The 17,156-nt window shown below is 33.8% G+C and overlaps 1 protein-coding gene and 1 long non-coding RNA gene across 4 annotated transcripts in view; one reads left to right on the forward strand and one right to left on the reverse strand.

The window, feature by feature from the left end:
- The window catches only part of KCNH7 (potassium voltage-gated channel subfamily H member 7), a 474,524-nt gene that overhangs the window by 17,984 nt on the left and 439,384 nt on the right, over positions 1-17,156 (forward strand). The gene's annotated exons all lie outside the window — the stretch shown is intronic.
- The window catches only part of LOC141370942 (uncharacterized), a 52,030-nt gene that overhangs the window by 1,140 nt on the left and 33,734 nt on the right, over positions 1-17,156 (reverse strand). The window contains exons 2-3 of the long non-coding RNA XR_012375447.1: positions 9,146-9,328; positions 720-808 (exon numbers count right to left, since the gene is read on the reverse strand). This is a non-coding gene — a long non-coding RNA (uncharacterized lncRNA). The remainder of the gene's footprint in view (positions 1-719; positions 809-9,145; positions 9,329-17,156) is intronic.

Here is a 17,156-nt window from a genome sequence, read left to right on the forward strand (position 1 = left end):
ATTTGCAGTACACACTAAACTTATTAGTTCTCATGAGTTTAAGTGGAAGTTGATATTTCCAAATTTAAAGGGAAAGATGTAGTTATAAAAAAAATCAAAATTAAGGAGTAAGACATTGTTTTTCAGAGGAAAGTTAAGCAAAACTGATACAACTGGTATTCTCATATTGTTGGTATTTTTCCAGTTCCAATACAAACATAAAGGAAGTCATTTTTAGTGGGAAAATTGGGTTTGTAAACAAATTTAGCTTTTGCAGTGCCACAATCCATAAAGGAAAAACAACAATAACAACAAAAACCAACTATGAATAACACTAATTATAAAAGTCCTTCTTTCCTTCCAGATTCAACTAACTGTCTTTTTAAAAATACTGTTGGTTGTTGAGGTCATTGCCCATGATGAAACATTACCCAGAGAATGTGAGCACAATAAATGGAAGTATAGGGAATTATACCTTCCACACTTTATTTTCCTGTCCATCTGTGGAGTCTCATTCACTTTTATATTTGCTAAATGAAAGTTCATGGAATAAAGAAACACCTGAATAAATACATTGATTTGTATGTGGAAATGGAACATCCCCCCCTCTTAATGAACTAGGAGGGAACAAACACACACAGGCTTTCAAATCAGCATTATTTTCAATTTAACCTTAATGTATTCACAGAAAAGAGCAGCATATATTCTTGGTTTAGGAGTGATTTCTCTTTGTCCCTTACCCTGCATTCTTTCTCAACTTCTTATTCCAAGGAAAGTGTTCTCCAAACAAAGCAAAATTTTAGCTGGACATGGCAGAAAGCTTTGGCAGCTGGAAAGCAAAATGTATGACTGTCTTTCACATGGCACCCAGATTAATATTATTCTTTTAAAATTACAGGAAAGATCCATATGTCTGACTCTAAAGGGATCATATGATCACTTTTAATAAAAATTTTTATTTTGAAAAATATTCAGACCTACGGAGAAGTTGCAAAAATATTACAACGAACTCTCATATTACCATAATATAGACTCAGCTATTGTTTGCAAGTTGCCACATTGGCTTTATCTCTGTCTACATTTTCTGTGTGACATATACACATTGCTCTTTTATGTCTATTTACTTATTTTGCTGAGACACTTGAAAATTATATGCACAGATCATGACCCTTCATCCTTAAATACTTCAATGTTTGATCCACGAGTGATGAGAAAATCCACTCATGTAACCACAGCTTAATTATCAAATTCAGAAAGTTTTACATTGATACAATACTGTTATCTAATAAACCCTTCAAATTTTGACAATTGTCACTATATTGCTCTTTAGCTAATTAGTTTTTAACAATTCAGGATTTAAACCAGTATCGTACATTGCAGTTTGTTGTCCTGTCTCTTTAGTCTCCTTTAAATGGATGACTGAGTGACTTCCTCAGCCTTTCTTGTCTTTCCTGACATTGACATTCCTTAACGATGTGGACTCATTGTTTTTTAGAATGTTCAGTTTGAATTTGGTTGGCAAATCATCATAACTTAATACAAATTATGGATTGTGTTATGTATGAAGTATAAATGATGTTGTATCCTTTTCAGAGCATTAGCAGAAGCACCCAATGTTAGTTTGCCCATTTTTGGTGTTAACTTTCATCACTTGTCTTGCCATTTTTTTACATGGTTTGACAAAAAAAAATTAGAAAATGAAATTTTAAAATACTCTTAAAATCAGCATCAATATAAATTTAATAAAGACATTCAAAACATCTACATTAAAATAATTACAAATACTATCAAGAGAAGCTAAGGAGCAAATAAGTAAATACAGAGATACTACATGTTCATGAATTGGAGGTCTCAATACTGTAAAGACATGTAGTCTTCCCAAAGCAATCTGCAATCTTGACCAAAATTATGGCAGTTTTTTAATATAAAATAACAAGCTGACTCAAAAATGTATATGAAAATGCCAAGGGTATGTAATAGTCAAAACAATTACAGAAAAGAACAAAGTTGAACTCTAACCACCTGATTTTAAGAATTACTATAAAGCTACAGTAATCATGATGGTAGAATACTGGCATATAGTACAATTAAATAGATCAATGGAACAGAATAGTCCATAAATAGATCCTAACATAGATAGTTAATTGATTTTTGTTAAACACCAAAGTAATTCAATGGGGAGGGGGGAAATGCCAGTCTTTTCAATAAATGAGCTAGGTTAACTGGAAAAATGCATGGAAAAAAAAGTAGATCTTGACCCTTACATTATACTATGCACAAAGACTAATTTGATATGGCTTCTAGACGTAAACATAAAGGCTAAATTTACAAAATATCTAGAAATAAACTACAAGAAAAAGTTTGTAACTTCGAGTGGGCAAAAATTTCTAAGAAAGTATGCAAAAGCCTTATCCATAAGAACGAAAAATGATGAACTGGACATCATCAAAATTAAAAACTTATGTACTTCTAAAACTTTCATTAAGAACATGAAAATTGACATAGACTGAGAAGAAAATGTCACCAATGCATTTATTTGACTAAAGAATTATATTTTAAGTACATGTGTATATATACCACATACCATATATGTATATGTCTACAAATCAGTAATGAAAAGAGAAACAACCCAAATAAAAATTATGAGCAAAAGATTCATATAGATACTTCACAAAAGGAAAATACACAATGGCCTTAAAAGCACATGAAAAGGGAAATAGGATTTAAAACCAAAGTAAGATGTTATTTCATACCCACCAGAATATATAAAATGAGAAAACTGACAACATCAAGTATTGGTGAGAATATGGAGCAACTGAAATTTTCATACATTGCCAGTGGGATTATAAAATGGTATAAGTACTTTGGAAAACTGTTTACAAAATTAAACATGCACCTACCTTAAGATCCAGCTGTTCCTCTTCTAGGTGTGTCTTTATCCAAGACAAACGAGAATATATGTCCACAAAATGTTTTGTACAAAATGTTTGCAGTAGCATTATTTATAACAACTCAACCCAATCCAAACAACCCAAATGTTCATCAACAGGTGAAGAGTTAAATAAATTGTGGTATAGCTGTCAATGTTATACCAATCAACAATAAACAATAACAAACTATAAATATGAAAGAGAAACATCATAAATGATTCTCAAAAATATGTTGAGCAAATAAAAAGCAGTAAATAACAGAATAAATAGTGCATAATTTTACTTATATAAAGCTCAAGATTAGGAAAATAAGCTAATCTATAGTGATAAAAATCAAAACTGTAGTTGCCTACGGGGGTGAGGAGTAGGAATTGCCTGGGAGGGAGCAAATGGAAACATTTGCGAATGATGGACATACTCTAGATCTTGATTGGTGTGTTGATTATATGATTCTCTATATTGGTCCAAACTTAACAAACTGTATACTTTGATTTGCATTTCACTGTATATACATTTTACCTGAATGTAATAAAGTCCTTATTTACATTCAGAGTCAGATAGTTTTTTCTGTAACCATATGATTGTTACAGACTTTAATATGACTTAAACAAATGCATCAAAGGAAATACGTCCTTTAAATTCTGGGCATTTACTTTCATGTATGGGGAATTAGCATTGTATGTAATATTCTACTGATTGGATTTTCATCAGAGCAGTAAAAATCACAACTAATAACTCATTTTCTGTCTTTTTTTTTTAAAGTTGAAAGACATTAGTAATATCCTGAAATACCAACTAGGATTTATTTTCATGATTAGGAAATAAGAGTTACACATTTGATTAGCAAATAATTTTGTTTATTTTCCCCAATGATCTCTCAGATTTTAGCAATGCCTCAAAGGCACTAAATCTATTGTTTTGTTGGTCTATTTTCTATCGACTTTCATCCCTGGTAACAGTTGTAATTCATAATTTTAAATCCAATATTTCATCCTCTTAAAACTATATCTAAACCAATTGCATTTAATTCTTTCCTACATTAGTAAATGATATCTCACTTTTGTTTAAGGGCATTATTTTTATTTTTTTAAATTTTTTATTGTTATGTTAATCACCATACATCATTAGTTTTTGATGTAGTATTCCATGATTCATTGTTTGTGCATAACACCCAGTGCTCCACGCAGAATGTGCCCTCTTTAATACCCATCACCAGGCTAACCCGTCCCCCCACCCCCTCCCCTCTAGAACCCTCAGTTTGTTTTTCAGAGTCCATATTTTTATTTTTAAGTGGCAAATGGATCTTCAGTAATCTGTGAGCCCTTCAGGGTAGGGTACTCTCTATTGATTTCTGCTTGTAGTTTTCAAGATTGTATTATGGGTAAGGCAGAAAAGACAATTTTAATGAGAGTCATTTTTTTTTTTGTTAGATGCAGATCCAAAAAGTTCTACTAAAATAAAATAAGTGAGAGGAAAGAGGAAAATGGAATGGTAGAAAAAGTTTCTTTGGTAGGACAGATTTCTAACTAGAGTTTTTAAATCTAGAAAATAAAAGTTATGAGGAAATCAATTGTGTAATCCAAAAGATACATACATGTTGCTCGTGTGGTCAGATACATCTTTTCTTCACCAAAATACTGAAATCTAGAATGACCCAACTTTCTTTGAAAGAGAGCAGGTTTAAATGTATGGTTATATTGAGATGAATATACCTGTCCCCAAGAGATGGTGTTGATTAAATTGATAAATATCTTTAAAGAAAAGTTTATCTGTGGCTGCTAGAGCTGAAACAGATGTGTTTGTGATGCAAACTTAACGTTTTATTGGCTCATTTAAGACTGACACAAAGGACAATCAGTTTCCTAAGTGGCCATCCCTTGGTGCCGCCCCCTTGCTTTCAAGGGTACATAATCCATCAGGGCATTCTGACCCAATTTTTGTGTTCCTTACTTTCTTTTATTCCTCATTATGTTTGATGGATTAAGATCAGTTCAAAACCACACCTAAAACCTAGTGCATATACAATTGCATTACTTTACAAGATTTTTCTAATGACAGAATGTTTGCTCACATTAATCATAATAAGAATTGAACTACATCCTAATTATTTTGTTATGTGATAAACCACTAAAGATTATTGAATACCTTTATTGAGAAAAGTTTCATGTTCTCATTTTTTAATATTATCCTTCTTATTTCTTTTATTGGTTTGGAATCTTCAAAACTTCACTACTTTAAACAGAAGCTTCATTTTGGTAATTCTGTTCCTTTAATTATAACCTGAACCAACATGTTTAGAATAAGTTAGTGGATGAGATATATCCTCTCCTTTAATTGTAGTAAACATTAGATTAGGATCTCTGGTCTTTACATTTGAAATATTTGGGGAGATTACTTCTTGTGAAAAAAATATAATTTTCAGAGTATAAAAAACAGTTCATATTTGCTGATCAGTTATTGGAAAAGGCAACAAACAAACAAACAAACAAACAAAAACCAAAAACCAGAAATGGAGAATGGGGGAAAATATGTAGGAAAACAAAACTGTGAGGTACCCAGAAAACAAGTACATGGGTCTGTAGTGGAAAGTGAGTAGGGTAGGAAATATGCTTCAAGGCAATGAAGGAATAATAGAAAGAAGAATATACACATAAAGAGAGAGAGAGAGAGAGAGAGAGACTGCTGCTTCCTGCCCTCGAAAGAAAACATGCCCATGAAATCTCGACAAGCACAAGTTCAAGAGGGTTATCTGAGACTAGACACCAGGATCCTAGAAGGATGAATTCTTCAGTGTGAAGAATATTTATTCCTTAGATCTGTTTGCTGTTCTATTTGGAGCTAAGGCAAGAGTGATGAATAATGGATAACAGGACACCCTAATTGTCTCTGTAACAAAGGCAGCAGCACTGGAATTCATTATACCTTATTGTGTGAGTCCATATATTGACAGTTACACAGATGAAAGAACTTACCCTCTATAGATAACAGGTCTTTGTTCCAAATAACAGATTTACTTTTTCAAAAGTAGAAGCTAATAATTAGGGCCTATTATTGCCTTCCACACCTCACCTCTTTGGTGAAGTAACTACATTAAACCTCATGGAAAACAAGATCAAGATGATAATGGCATTGCCACCCTTGAGTCAATTAAAAAAAATTATCTAAACATGAGATGCTGGAAAATCACAAAATTTTAAGATAGTAAGGAACTGGGATCCTGTGTTATACTTTCTAGGAAGTGGGTGAATGGTTCCTGGCCCAGAGTAGCAGCCCCCCCAAATGCTAACTAACCAGCTTCCTTCCTGCCCGCCTCTTTTCCTCCCTCCCTCCCATCTCCTCCTCCTTCTTTCTTTTAACAACCCTTACTTTACAAATGTAGAAGCCGATGCTAAGCAACTGGCCTAAGCTCACTTGGCGTCAAGACCAGGGCCCATAGGTTCCAATTTCTAAAATCAGGCTGATTTCCCATTATTGTATAGTGAAAGCACTGTCTTCTTGCTCATGCTCTTTCATTTGCTCTTTTGGTGCTTTTTAAACAACCTTTCATGATACTTTCTTTTTCCAATATAATATATGAAGTGTATGAATCTATAAATTGATTTAAGCCCCTTGAGAAGGGATAGTGCTACTTGTACTCTATATTAAAATAGTAAGGCATCACTATTTGCCATAAAATGATACTGCAATATTCTAAGAAAGGAACTCACATCTCACAGAGCATCTACAGGGACATTAGAAATGAAACAGAATGTAAATCTGTTTAAGTTGGTGAGTCTGACTTATTTGGCTTTATGAGCTCTTGCAGGTAGTTTTGGGTAATGAGCTGTTGCAGATAGTTTTGGGGAATGTTTGTATTTGTGTCTGTACGAAATGTTAACATCATTCAGCCTTAGCTGTGCCATGAAAACAATTCATGTTCACTGTGGAGAAAAAAAAATTAAATGAGGACAGTACATTCTAGTTACAGCTAGACTTCTGAGTTTGTATGTTTTTCTGAGTACAGTTTCAGAAATTGAATACAATCCTTAGAGATTCCTCTCCATCTGAAGCACCACCATGGTGCAAACTATGATCATCCTGTGCCCTTTTAGCTCCCAGTTGTGCCTAAGAGGACACTGGTGGTGGGACAATTAAAGAAACCCCAGTTAATGATAATTTCTTCCTGCATGATCTGCCCTGCTGATTGCACTCTTAATTTGCCCAATTGTGGAAAATAATGAAACATTCATTTTTTTTAAAACTCCATCTCTTGAGAGGATAAGTGTTTGGTGAGAGTTTTAAAATACACAATTCCATTTGCTGCTACCTTCATTTGGTAGATAATGTCTTTGTTACTTTAACTTTGTAATTGTGTATATGTTCTGTTGAGTTTTGCTGCCTCAAAAAAATAATAGCACTGAGAGTCATGTTATCTATTTTATTCGAAGATTTAGGTTCTGTGGCTTACTTTTTTCCAAATCATTGTTTCCGTTAATTCTTAAATGATAATTAGGGGAGGAAATTATTATATTTCGATGATCTAGTTTCCCTCATTAACTATATTATGTTGTGGTACAAGGTGTTTGAGAAATCTAAACTTAAGAGGGGATCATTATTGAAGTAACTTCCAATACAAATCTTATTACTTATTTTGATTAGAAACTAATTAAAACTCAGTATAACTGCCACTAAAATTCATGTCTAGAATTTAAGAAGATAAAGGATTCTAAGGTTGGGAGTCATAACAATGATCTGGCTGGGTTTTTTTTTTCCTTATATGAGAAGAGAGATGAAATATTAATCGATCTGTAAGACATGGACTTAGACCAAACAGACCACCAGTCAGAAAAGACTATTTCCAGAAAAGTGGGGAGCTAGCCAAGCATATGCTGGAGCACATTCCTGGAGGCCCCCATGTGCCCGGAATAATCTTGTAGTAGCTGGATCATGTGGTAGTGTATGGGGTCTGATGCACCAAGGTAGGGTGGGCAACATCAAAAGAGCCATGATTAGTGGCTCTTTACCAAAGTACCCAGAAATATTTTGGAATTTTATTAACAGGAATGGCTATACTGGCTGTAATTACCAAATTATTATATACATATATATATATATCATATACAAATATCACATTTTGCCTCATTATTTTATACTATTTTTTACACATATGGATTTTTCTCTCAGTATGAACAGTATATAACTAGGATGCCTAATTGGTTTAAATCTAGAATGAGGGGAAACTATTACTTATTAGCTAGGTTCAACATTATTTCCTAATAGTCATTAGAATTCTGGTGTTACACCAGGGTTCTCAAAATTTCTTGAAATGGAGACAACTAGTGTTTAGTGCTTTTCTTTCTTGAATGCAAGCCTCCTAATGGAGGAGCAAAGCTTGGTGTGGTAAATTCTTTGTCTATTCCCATAGAAAATTTATTAGAATAGTTAGGTGGGTGAGAGGAGTTACTTATTGGGAGGAAATGTAAGAAGACAATACCACCCACACCTGAAATAATAGGTTTTTGTATTTTGAATTTTTCTATCAAGAATGTATTGATGGGATGATTCACAAATTCTTTTACTACAGCTGAGTTATTGCAGCACATATGAGTTTGTCTCCATATCAGCTATTCAGTGAAAAAAAGGTTAGGAATTTTTGTGAACCACACTAGCATGTCTGTTTAGAGGTTTCTTAGTAAATGGAATTTGGAAGTTATTGGAACAGTCTTGAAAGAGATAGACAATATTACTGATAAGACAATTCACGGCAACTCTGATTTCTTCCGAAGCTCTAAATAATGCTAGGGCATGGTTTATTAAATACTTCTGTCATATTTGGTGTATAAAATGTAAAAGAGAATACAGATATGAAAATAAAATTTTTCTAATGACAGACTTAAGAGAAATTTGAATGAATTGTTAAATTTGTAAAGCTGTGTGAGCAGTGGTTCATGGTGGATGGGAAATAATTAAGTCTCTTAGTTCCTTTATGGCTTTTCCCAGCAACAATTAGGAGAGAGTGAATGATGGACATAAAGTACTGATCTAAAGGTTTTCAAAGTTTGCCACATTTTAATAAGCCTCACCAATCACCCCGATGGCAACCTGATATTTTACAGCCCATCTAATAAAGTTTTCTTCCCTACTGTTCAGAGATACTATTGTGTATACAGAAGCAGAGGGATGCGCCTGATGAGGAAGACTTCAGGCAGAGTAGAAGAGGGCCAGTTGGCTTTAATTTTCATCCATGATTATCTTACCTTTCTTTGAACTGAAGGTTGGCATCTGCCAATTATCCCTGTCCCTCCTTGGATTCTGGGAGAAAAGCAACCTAACGTGAACTACACGACGTTGCCGTATTTTCCAATTTCACCTTCAACATTTCCAGTCCCCTGTCTCCATAGTCGTCGTCCTCTCTGACTTTGAACATGCAAAGATATTGCCTAAGTTTCAGAGGGAGGTAGAGAGGATATCTATTATTTTCTCATTGGTTATTCTCTGTTTTTTTGTCCCCCTTTTCCACATAAGAATTCTTAGATTTTTTTTTTCTGCCTACCCTCTCTCTGCATTTCCTCATCACTCACTCCATCTTTGAGTTCCAGAAATGTTTGAATCCCAGATATTCTAGTGAAACTGTACTCTCAGAGGTCATTAAGGATATTTTCACTGCAAGGTCAGCCTGCCCTTCTTCAGAATATACTCCAGGCCACTCTCCTTTCTCATCTTTCTTGATGTTGCAATGTTCTTCCCTCTGATTGTTTCTCATCTTCTACTGTCTTTGGATCTTAATTATTTATTATCATCGTTGACCTTTCATTTGTACTTTCACTTCTCCTTACCTATGGAACTATTACTTTACCATAGTCAAGTACCATTTCCTAATGCCTAATGCTTATTTCAACTTCACTCCAATTATCCTGTATTTGACTGACAGTCTGGTCTCAATTTCTGTCATTTAAAAAAAAAATATTGGAGGAACTCCTATTTCTTTCTGCCTCCCATAAGGTCTCTGTTGATATGTTAACTTTCAAGGTCTCTCATAAACTAACTCCTTTCTGCAAGCTGATGTTTTTCAAACTTTTTTAACCATTACCAGAAAAAAATATATATTTTACATTGTAACCTGGCATGTGCACTGGTGTGTGGGCATGCACACACACAGTGTGGTATACACTCACATATTTGAAAAGAAGTTTGCCGAAACAATATTTACACATACCACATACAATTTATTTTCATTTTCCTGTTGTGTTTAAAATATGAAGTTTATGAGCCCCTCACTTGATTTCCCATCGTGATCACACAGTTTGAAATAGTTCAGCTTCTTTTATCTTTCATTTCTTCACACTCTACCCTGTCTACTCTCTCCGGAAGAGTCTATCCCTGCCCTACAAGTACAAGCACTCAGGTTTCTCAGTTTTCATTCATGTTTTTCCAGTTCAAGTGTCTTCTAATTTTGAAGACATTTCTGCCAACTAGAGCTCCTGAAAATCCCAGTTCCTCTGAAGGATGACATTTCTTTTTTTTTTTCCTCTTGAAAAACAAACCTTTATTACTGTTTTTTTTATTTAAATTCAATTAGCCAACATATAGTACATCATTAGTTTTTGATAGAATGTTCAATGATTCATTAGTTGCATATAACGCCCAGTGCTCATCATGTACCCTCATTAATCCCCCACTCACCTCCCTATCTGCAACCCTCAGTTTGTTTCCCAGAATCAAGGGTCTCTCATGGTTTGTCTAAGGACATTTCTAAACTTTCCTACACAAGATGACCCATAATCCTCTGCTGATTTTATAATGGTTTTATAATAATAAATTTTCTTTCCTATTTAGCTTGCAAACTCATTAAGAATAACACTATATCCCCTATAGCACTTATTTTAAGTAGTCAAAACAAAGCTGCTAAAAAGTTATTTTTTAATTTATAGAACAATAAGATTGCAATTAATTTATTTTTCAAAGTGCTGGATTTATATGATCACATGAAAAGAACTTGGTTTCTGAGGGCTAGGTAGATCTTGGCTCTACTATTTATAAGCTATGTGATCTTGGGCAAAAGCCTTAATATCTCCTTGTCAATGGTAAGACAGGAACACTAGAACCTGCCTCAGAAAATTGCCAAAAGGATGAAATGAGAATATTTGCAAAAACTCCTGGCGTATACCACCATTCCCCTCCCCACCTCCCCCACTGAATGTTTGTTGTTAAACACACTGTCCTGGCTCATGACCATTTTATCACTTTTCTTGCTTGGTTTTTTTTTTTTTTTTCTGTTTGTTTAAAATATTTTCAAATGCAGTCTTTCCTCCAGTCTTCCTTGTTGCACTTTTCTGACTATACTGATTACCTACTAGACACATTTTTCTAAATACCTCTTTTTTTATTAAAGATATTTATTTATTTATTTATTTATTTATTTATTTATTTGACAGAGAGAGAGAGAGAGAGACAGCAAGAGAAGGAACACAAGCAGGGGGAGTGTGAGAGGGAGAACAGGCTTCCCACCGAACAGGGGAACAGGGAGCCCAATGCGGGGCTTGATCCCAGAACCCTAGGATCATGACCTGAACTGAAGGTAGACGCTTAACGACTGAGCCACTCAGGCGCCCCTAAATTTTATACTCCTTGAGACAAAGTCTAACAAACAATAAATGCAAATTATGCATGCCTTCAAATTCTTGTCGTCCCTTGTAGTAATCAGTACATGACTCTCTAATGTTCTAGAGAACAAAGAGATAAAACCAGCTTCTATATTATATTTTCTTTGTAGAATTTTTCATCATAAGATTTGTTTCTACCAACTTTAAAGGTTCATTATACCAAATTAAATTGATTTCATATGTTTTATTTAAACATTTAAAAAGCTTCTGAAATGAAAAAAGAAATATTTTGAGCTAATTCTTCATTTTGGAAGGGTGGGTATTGGTTTGGCCTTCAACATAACTAGTTATTTGACAAATTATGAGATGCTATTTTTTTAATTTGTGAAAGGAAGGTTTTGTATTTTAAGATAAACTAGGACACTAAGTTTTAGAGGCACATATTGCATCAGATTTTAGAACTAAATTTAAATACATTTTCAACTTTCTGTGCTATGATATATGCAGATTAAAAGAAAAGTGACACACATTAAATCATGTCTGTTAAGTGTTTTAAATTTAAAAAGAATAGTTCTTTTACTCACCAATATCCCAACAGTGGAACTTACTGGCATAAATTATCTAGCATCAGTTAGATGGCATTAGGTAAGAGAAGCCGATAGCAGTTATAAAGGCTATATTTATAAATATATAAATAAAGATATATATATTTTATATATATATAAAAGCTATATAAAGATGGATGAGATAAGCAAATACGATCATAGATATGACTTTCCCATCAATGTTAGTTTACCTCCACCTCAAGTTAAATTCAGTATAAAACATTTCTTTTTCTGAGTTCATTTGGTTTTTATGATGTATGGTAAATATGTAACATCTGATATGATGACAAAGTCCTGACAGATTTTGTTGACACCTACTTCATATCTTGATTTCCTTACCCACATTTCTCCAATTTCAGAGATGCGTTCCTAGAATAATAAAGTTATTTTGTGTCATCAATCAGTTAAAGGTGTAACCTTTGTTGGGTTCAGTTTATACAACTATAATATGAATATCATAGTATATAGATGTATTATAGTATGTGGACTTTACACATGCATATTATAGATGTTATTAAATTACAAACGTATATTAAGAATAGGTGAGAATGCATAGTTTACAAAAGAATTTTGAAATCTGTCAATCTCTATCAATCAAAAGATTATAAAAATTTTTTTAAAAGATTTTGTTTATTTATTTGAGAGAGAGAGAATGAGAGACAGAGCATGAGAGGGGGGAGGGTCAGAGGGAGAAGCAGACTCCCTGCTGAGCAGGGAGCCCGATGTGGGACTCGATCCCAGGACTCCAGGATCATGACCTGAGCCAAAGGCAGTCGCTTAACCAACTGAGCCACCCAGGCACCCGATTATAAAAACTTTTATAGAATCAAATAAATTAGTTAATATTATTCTAGTTCCAGATTACCTCTGCTCCTCTCAATTAATATGGAAAATTTGAAAATTATCTGTTGCTTGTATATATTTACTACCCTAAAAATATCTAAAACTGTTAACATGAAATGAAAGACTTAGACCTGGATCATCTTGGGTATCCTAAAAAAAAAAAAAAAGATACTTTTATAAAGCTTTAATTCTTATAAGATCTACTAATCTTATTGTGTTCCCCAAAATATCTCCAGCAAAATATGCTTCTAATATACAAGTGCAATATTTGTTTCTTAGGAAAATGAGCTTGAACTATCTTCCTGATAGTTATCATAAGTACTGAGTAATGCTTTACCTTCAATGAGGTTAAGTCACATTTCAATAAAGCTTTTTATTGAACCCAGCTATTCTGGGAAATGGGAAAACAAAAATTTCTAAAATGTCATTCCAGTATCTCTCAGTGTTGCAAGTTAAAGGGATAGCATATTATTAAAGATCTAGTTCTTGCTAAATTCATATCACTAAAAACAAGAAGCTAAAGAATGTCAAAGGATCTATGACTTAAGCTGATATAAATTTTTTAACTTCTTATTCAGATTGCCTCAAGAAAAGAGTGGGGACAGATAAATGTTTTTTTCTTTGAACTTTTTCTCTTTTGTAACATAAAGCTTAATAATGACTTAGTTTTGTGTCACTACTTAATGAATGATAATAATTGTCTTTAAGTGAAACTAATTCTCAGTTGATGGATCCCAAAAATGATTCTATCTAAATCTTGACTCAGATTTGTCTGTAAAATTCAACTGTTAGTGCATTAGAAAAATCTATCAGGAAATACTTGCTAACCAAAACATCCCTCACCCTCCAAGTACTGAGACTTGCAGAGCAAACATTGGACTACCCAAGTTAGGACTAGCATGATGTCTTATCTCAGACAAACTTCAACCACCAGTTGCCTTTATTTCACCAACCTGGGACATTTCTCCCTGTTATTTTCTGTTGTTCAGCTGCTTGTCCTTAGGGATGAGAAACTAATTCCAAAATTACCTTATGAAAAATATAATTCGGATTCTTTAATTTATATGGATGCATGTATGTGTACATCCATACATACACACATAAATATGCACATGCATGCATGTACATATGTGTGTAAGCATGTGTATGTATGGCACATTGCAAAATTGAAGTAAAGATAGTGGGCCTTATTTTAAAAATCTGTTAAAATTTGTACTCTACTGTTACAATTTTTCTTGCCCTGGTCTTCATATGAAAATTGGCAGTTTCTAAGTTAAAAAATTGTATTTTAAAAATAATAAAAATGTAGTTTAAGAAAGGTCTAAACTGATTATGTAATGTAGAGAAAAAAATAAGAGTTTTTCTTATGTCCCTTTAAAACCCAGGCTTACTTCTCAGAGATTAACTCATTTAATCAATTCCTTCTGAATTCCTTCCATACTAAAGATTTTATGAGGTAAAGACTATCACCACAGATCCAAAGCCTTACACAATGTTTGGCACAGATCAGGTCTTCACTGAATATTTGTTGGAAAAATAAAAAAAGAGTGAATATCAAAGAAGAACTAAAAAAACGAAGAGATATTCCATGTTCATGGATAGAAAGACTTAATCAATATTGTCAATATGTCAGTTCTCCCAGTGTTGATCTGTATACTTAATGTAATCCCAAAGTCCCAGCAAGTTATTTTGTGGATATCAGCAAACTGATCTAAAGTTTATATGGAGAGTCAAAAAAAGAAAAAAAAAGGAAGAAAAAAATAAAGCAGAATAGCTAAAACAATATTGAAAGAACAAAATTGGAGGACTAACACTACCCTTCTTCATGACTTGCTATAAAGTTACAATGATCAGTGGGTGCCTGGGTGGCTCAGTTGTTAAGTGTCTGCCTTCGGCTCAGGTCATGATCCCGGGGTCCTGGGATCGGGCCCCGCATCGGGCTCCCTGCTCAGCGGGAAGCCTGCATCTCCCTTTCCCACTTCCCCTGCTTGTGTTCCCTCTCTGGCTGTGTCTCTCTGTCAAATAAATAAATAAAATCTTTAAAAAAAAGGTACAATAATCAAGAGAGTGTAGTATTGGTAAATGAATAGACGCATAGATCAATGACACAGAACAAAAAACTCAGAAATAAACATACACACACACACACACACACACACACACACACACACTTAATGGATCCTTGACAAAGGAGCAAAGACAGTTCAATGGAGAAAAAATAATAGTCTTTTCCACAAATGGCATTGGAACAACTGGATATACGCATGCAAAAAAAAAAAAAATCTAGACACAAACCTTACACCCTTCACAAAAACTATCTCAAATTGATTCTAAGCCTAAATGTGGAATGAAAAACTGTAAAACTCTTTGATGATATTATAGGAGAAAATCTAGATGACTTTAGGGTTAGCATTGACTTTTCATATGTAACACCAAAATCACAATCCAATAAAGATATATTCATAAACTAGACTTCATTATATTTCTGCTCTACAAAAGAAACAGTCAAGAGAATGCACATACAGGCCACAGACTGGGAGAAAATATTTGCAAAAACATATCTGATAATGGGTGGTTTTCCAACACATACAAAGAACTTAAAACTCAACAATAAGGACATAAACAAATCAATTAAAAAATCGCCCAAGGCACTTAACAGATACCTTGCTAAAGAAGATTATAGATGGCAAATAAGGGAAATGCAAACTAAAATAACAAATAGATATCACTATATGCCTATTAGAATGGCCAAATTCTGGTACACTGACAGCACTAAATGCTGGTGGAACAAGAACTTTCATTCATTGCTGATAGGAAACAAAATGGTACAACTGCTTTCGAAAGACAGTTTGGTAGTTTCTTACAAAATTAAGGACTCTTACACATGATCCATCAGTAGTACTCCTTGATATTTGCCCAAAGGAGCTGAAAACTTATGTCCATAAATATCTGCATGTGGATATTTAGGGCAGCTTTATTCATAATTATCAAAAATTGGAAGCTGACAAGATGTCTTTCAGTAGGTTAATGGATAAATAAATTGTGTTCATCCAGACAATGGAATATTATTCAGTGTTGAAATGAGCTATCAAGCCATGAAAAGACATGAAAGAATCATAGATGTATATCACTAAATGAAAGAAACCAATCTGAGAAGGGTACATACTATATGATTCCAATTATATGACTTTCTGGAAAAGGCAAAATTTTACATGAAGACAATAAAAATATCAGTGGTTGCTGGTGGTTAAGGTGGAAGGAAAGATGAATAAGCAGGGCGCAGAGGATTTTTAGGGCAGTGAAAATGCTCTGTATGATACTATAATAGTGGGTATACATCATTATACATTTGTCTGAATCCATAAAGTATGCAGCGCTAAGAGTGAAACCTAATATAAACTATGTACTCTGAGTGATAATGATGTATTCATGTTGGTTTATCGATTATAGCAAATGTATTACTTTGGTGGGAGAAGTTGATAATGGGGAGGGGACTATGCATGTGTGGGGTCGGGATATAAGGGAAATTGCTGTATCTACCACTCAGCTTTGCTGTGAACCTAAAATTGCTTTAAAAAATAAAGTCTCGGGGCACCTGGGTGGCTCAGTTTGTTGGGTGACTGCCTTCGGCTCAGGTCATGATCCTGGAGTCCCGGGATCGAGTCCCGCATCGGGCTCCCTGCTCGGCGGGGAGTCTCCTTCTCCCTCTGACCCTCCCCCTCTCATGCTCTCTCTCTCATCCTTCTCTCTCAAATAAATAAATAAAATCTTAAAAAAAATAAAAATAAAAAAAGTGTCTTGAAAAAAAGAAGAAAGAAAAAAAAGACAGAAAGGGGAAGGGAAGGAGGGAAAGAAAGGGAGAAAGAAGGAAGGAAGAAGAGAAGGAAAAAAAGGAGAGAGGGAGGGAAAAATAATGGGTGAATGAGTGCAAAGAATATAAGTAGTAAATGGTTTCAAGGCCCATGTTATATAAATTATTTAGAAATCAGTTTTCCACATTATGCCTTCTTTATTTTCAACTTGCAAAGGAATGTTAAACTTTGGGTTTTACAAATGCTAATAAACCATAAGCCTTGTTTTCAGAAATCGACTTCCTATAATTTGATCACTATAAAATCTATGTGTTTAAAAAAAATATCATACAGAAAATCATTAAAATACAGTGATCTATAATATGGCCAATAGCGGCTAGCTTAGGTAGTACTTTTAGTTTGTTT

The sequence above is a fragment of the Callorhinus ursinus genome, unplaced genomic scaffold, assembly GCF_003265705.2.
Source record: "Callorhinus ursinus isolate GAN/ISIS: 27379988/994484 unplaced genomic scaffold, GSC_fseal_2.0 scaffold2, whole genome shotgun sequence".
Taxonomy (NCBI): domain Eukaryota; kingdom Metazoa; phylum Chordata; class Mammalia; order Carnivora; family Otariidae; genus Callorhinus; species Callorhinus ursinus.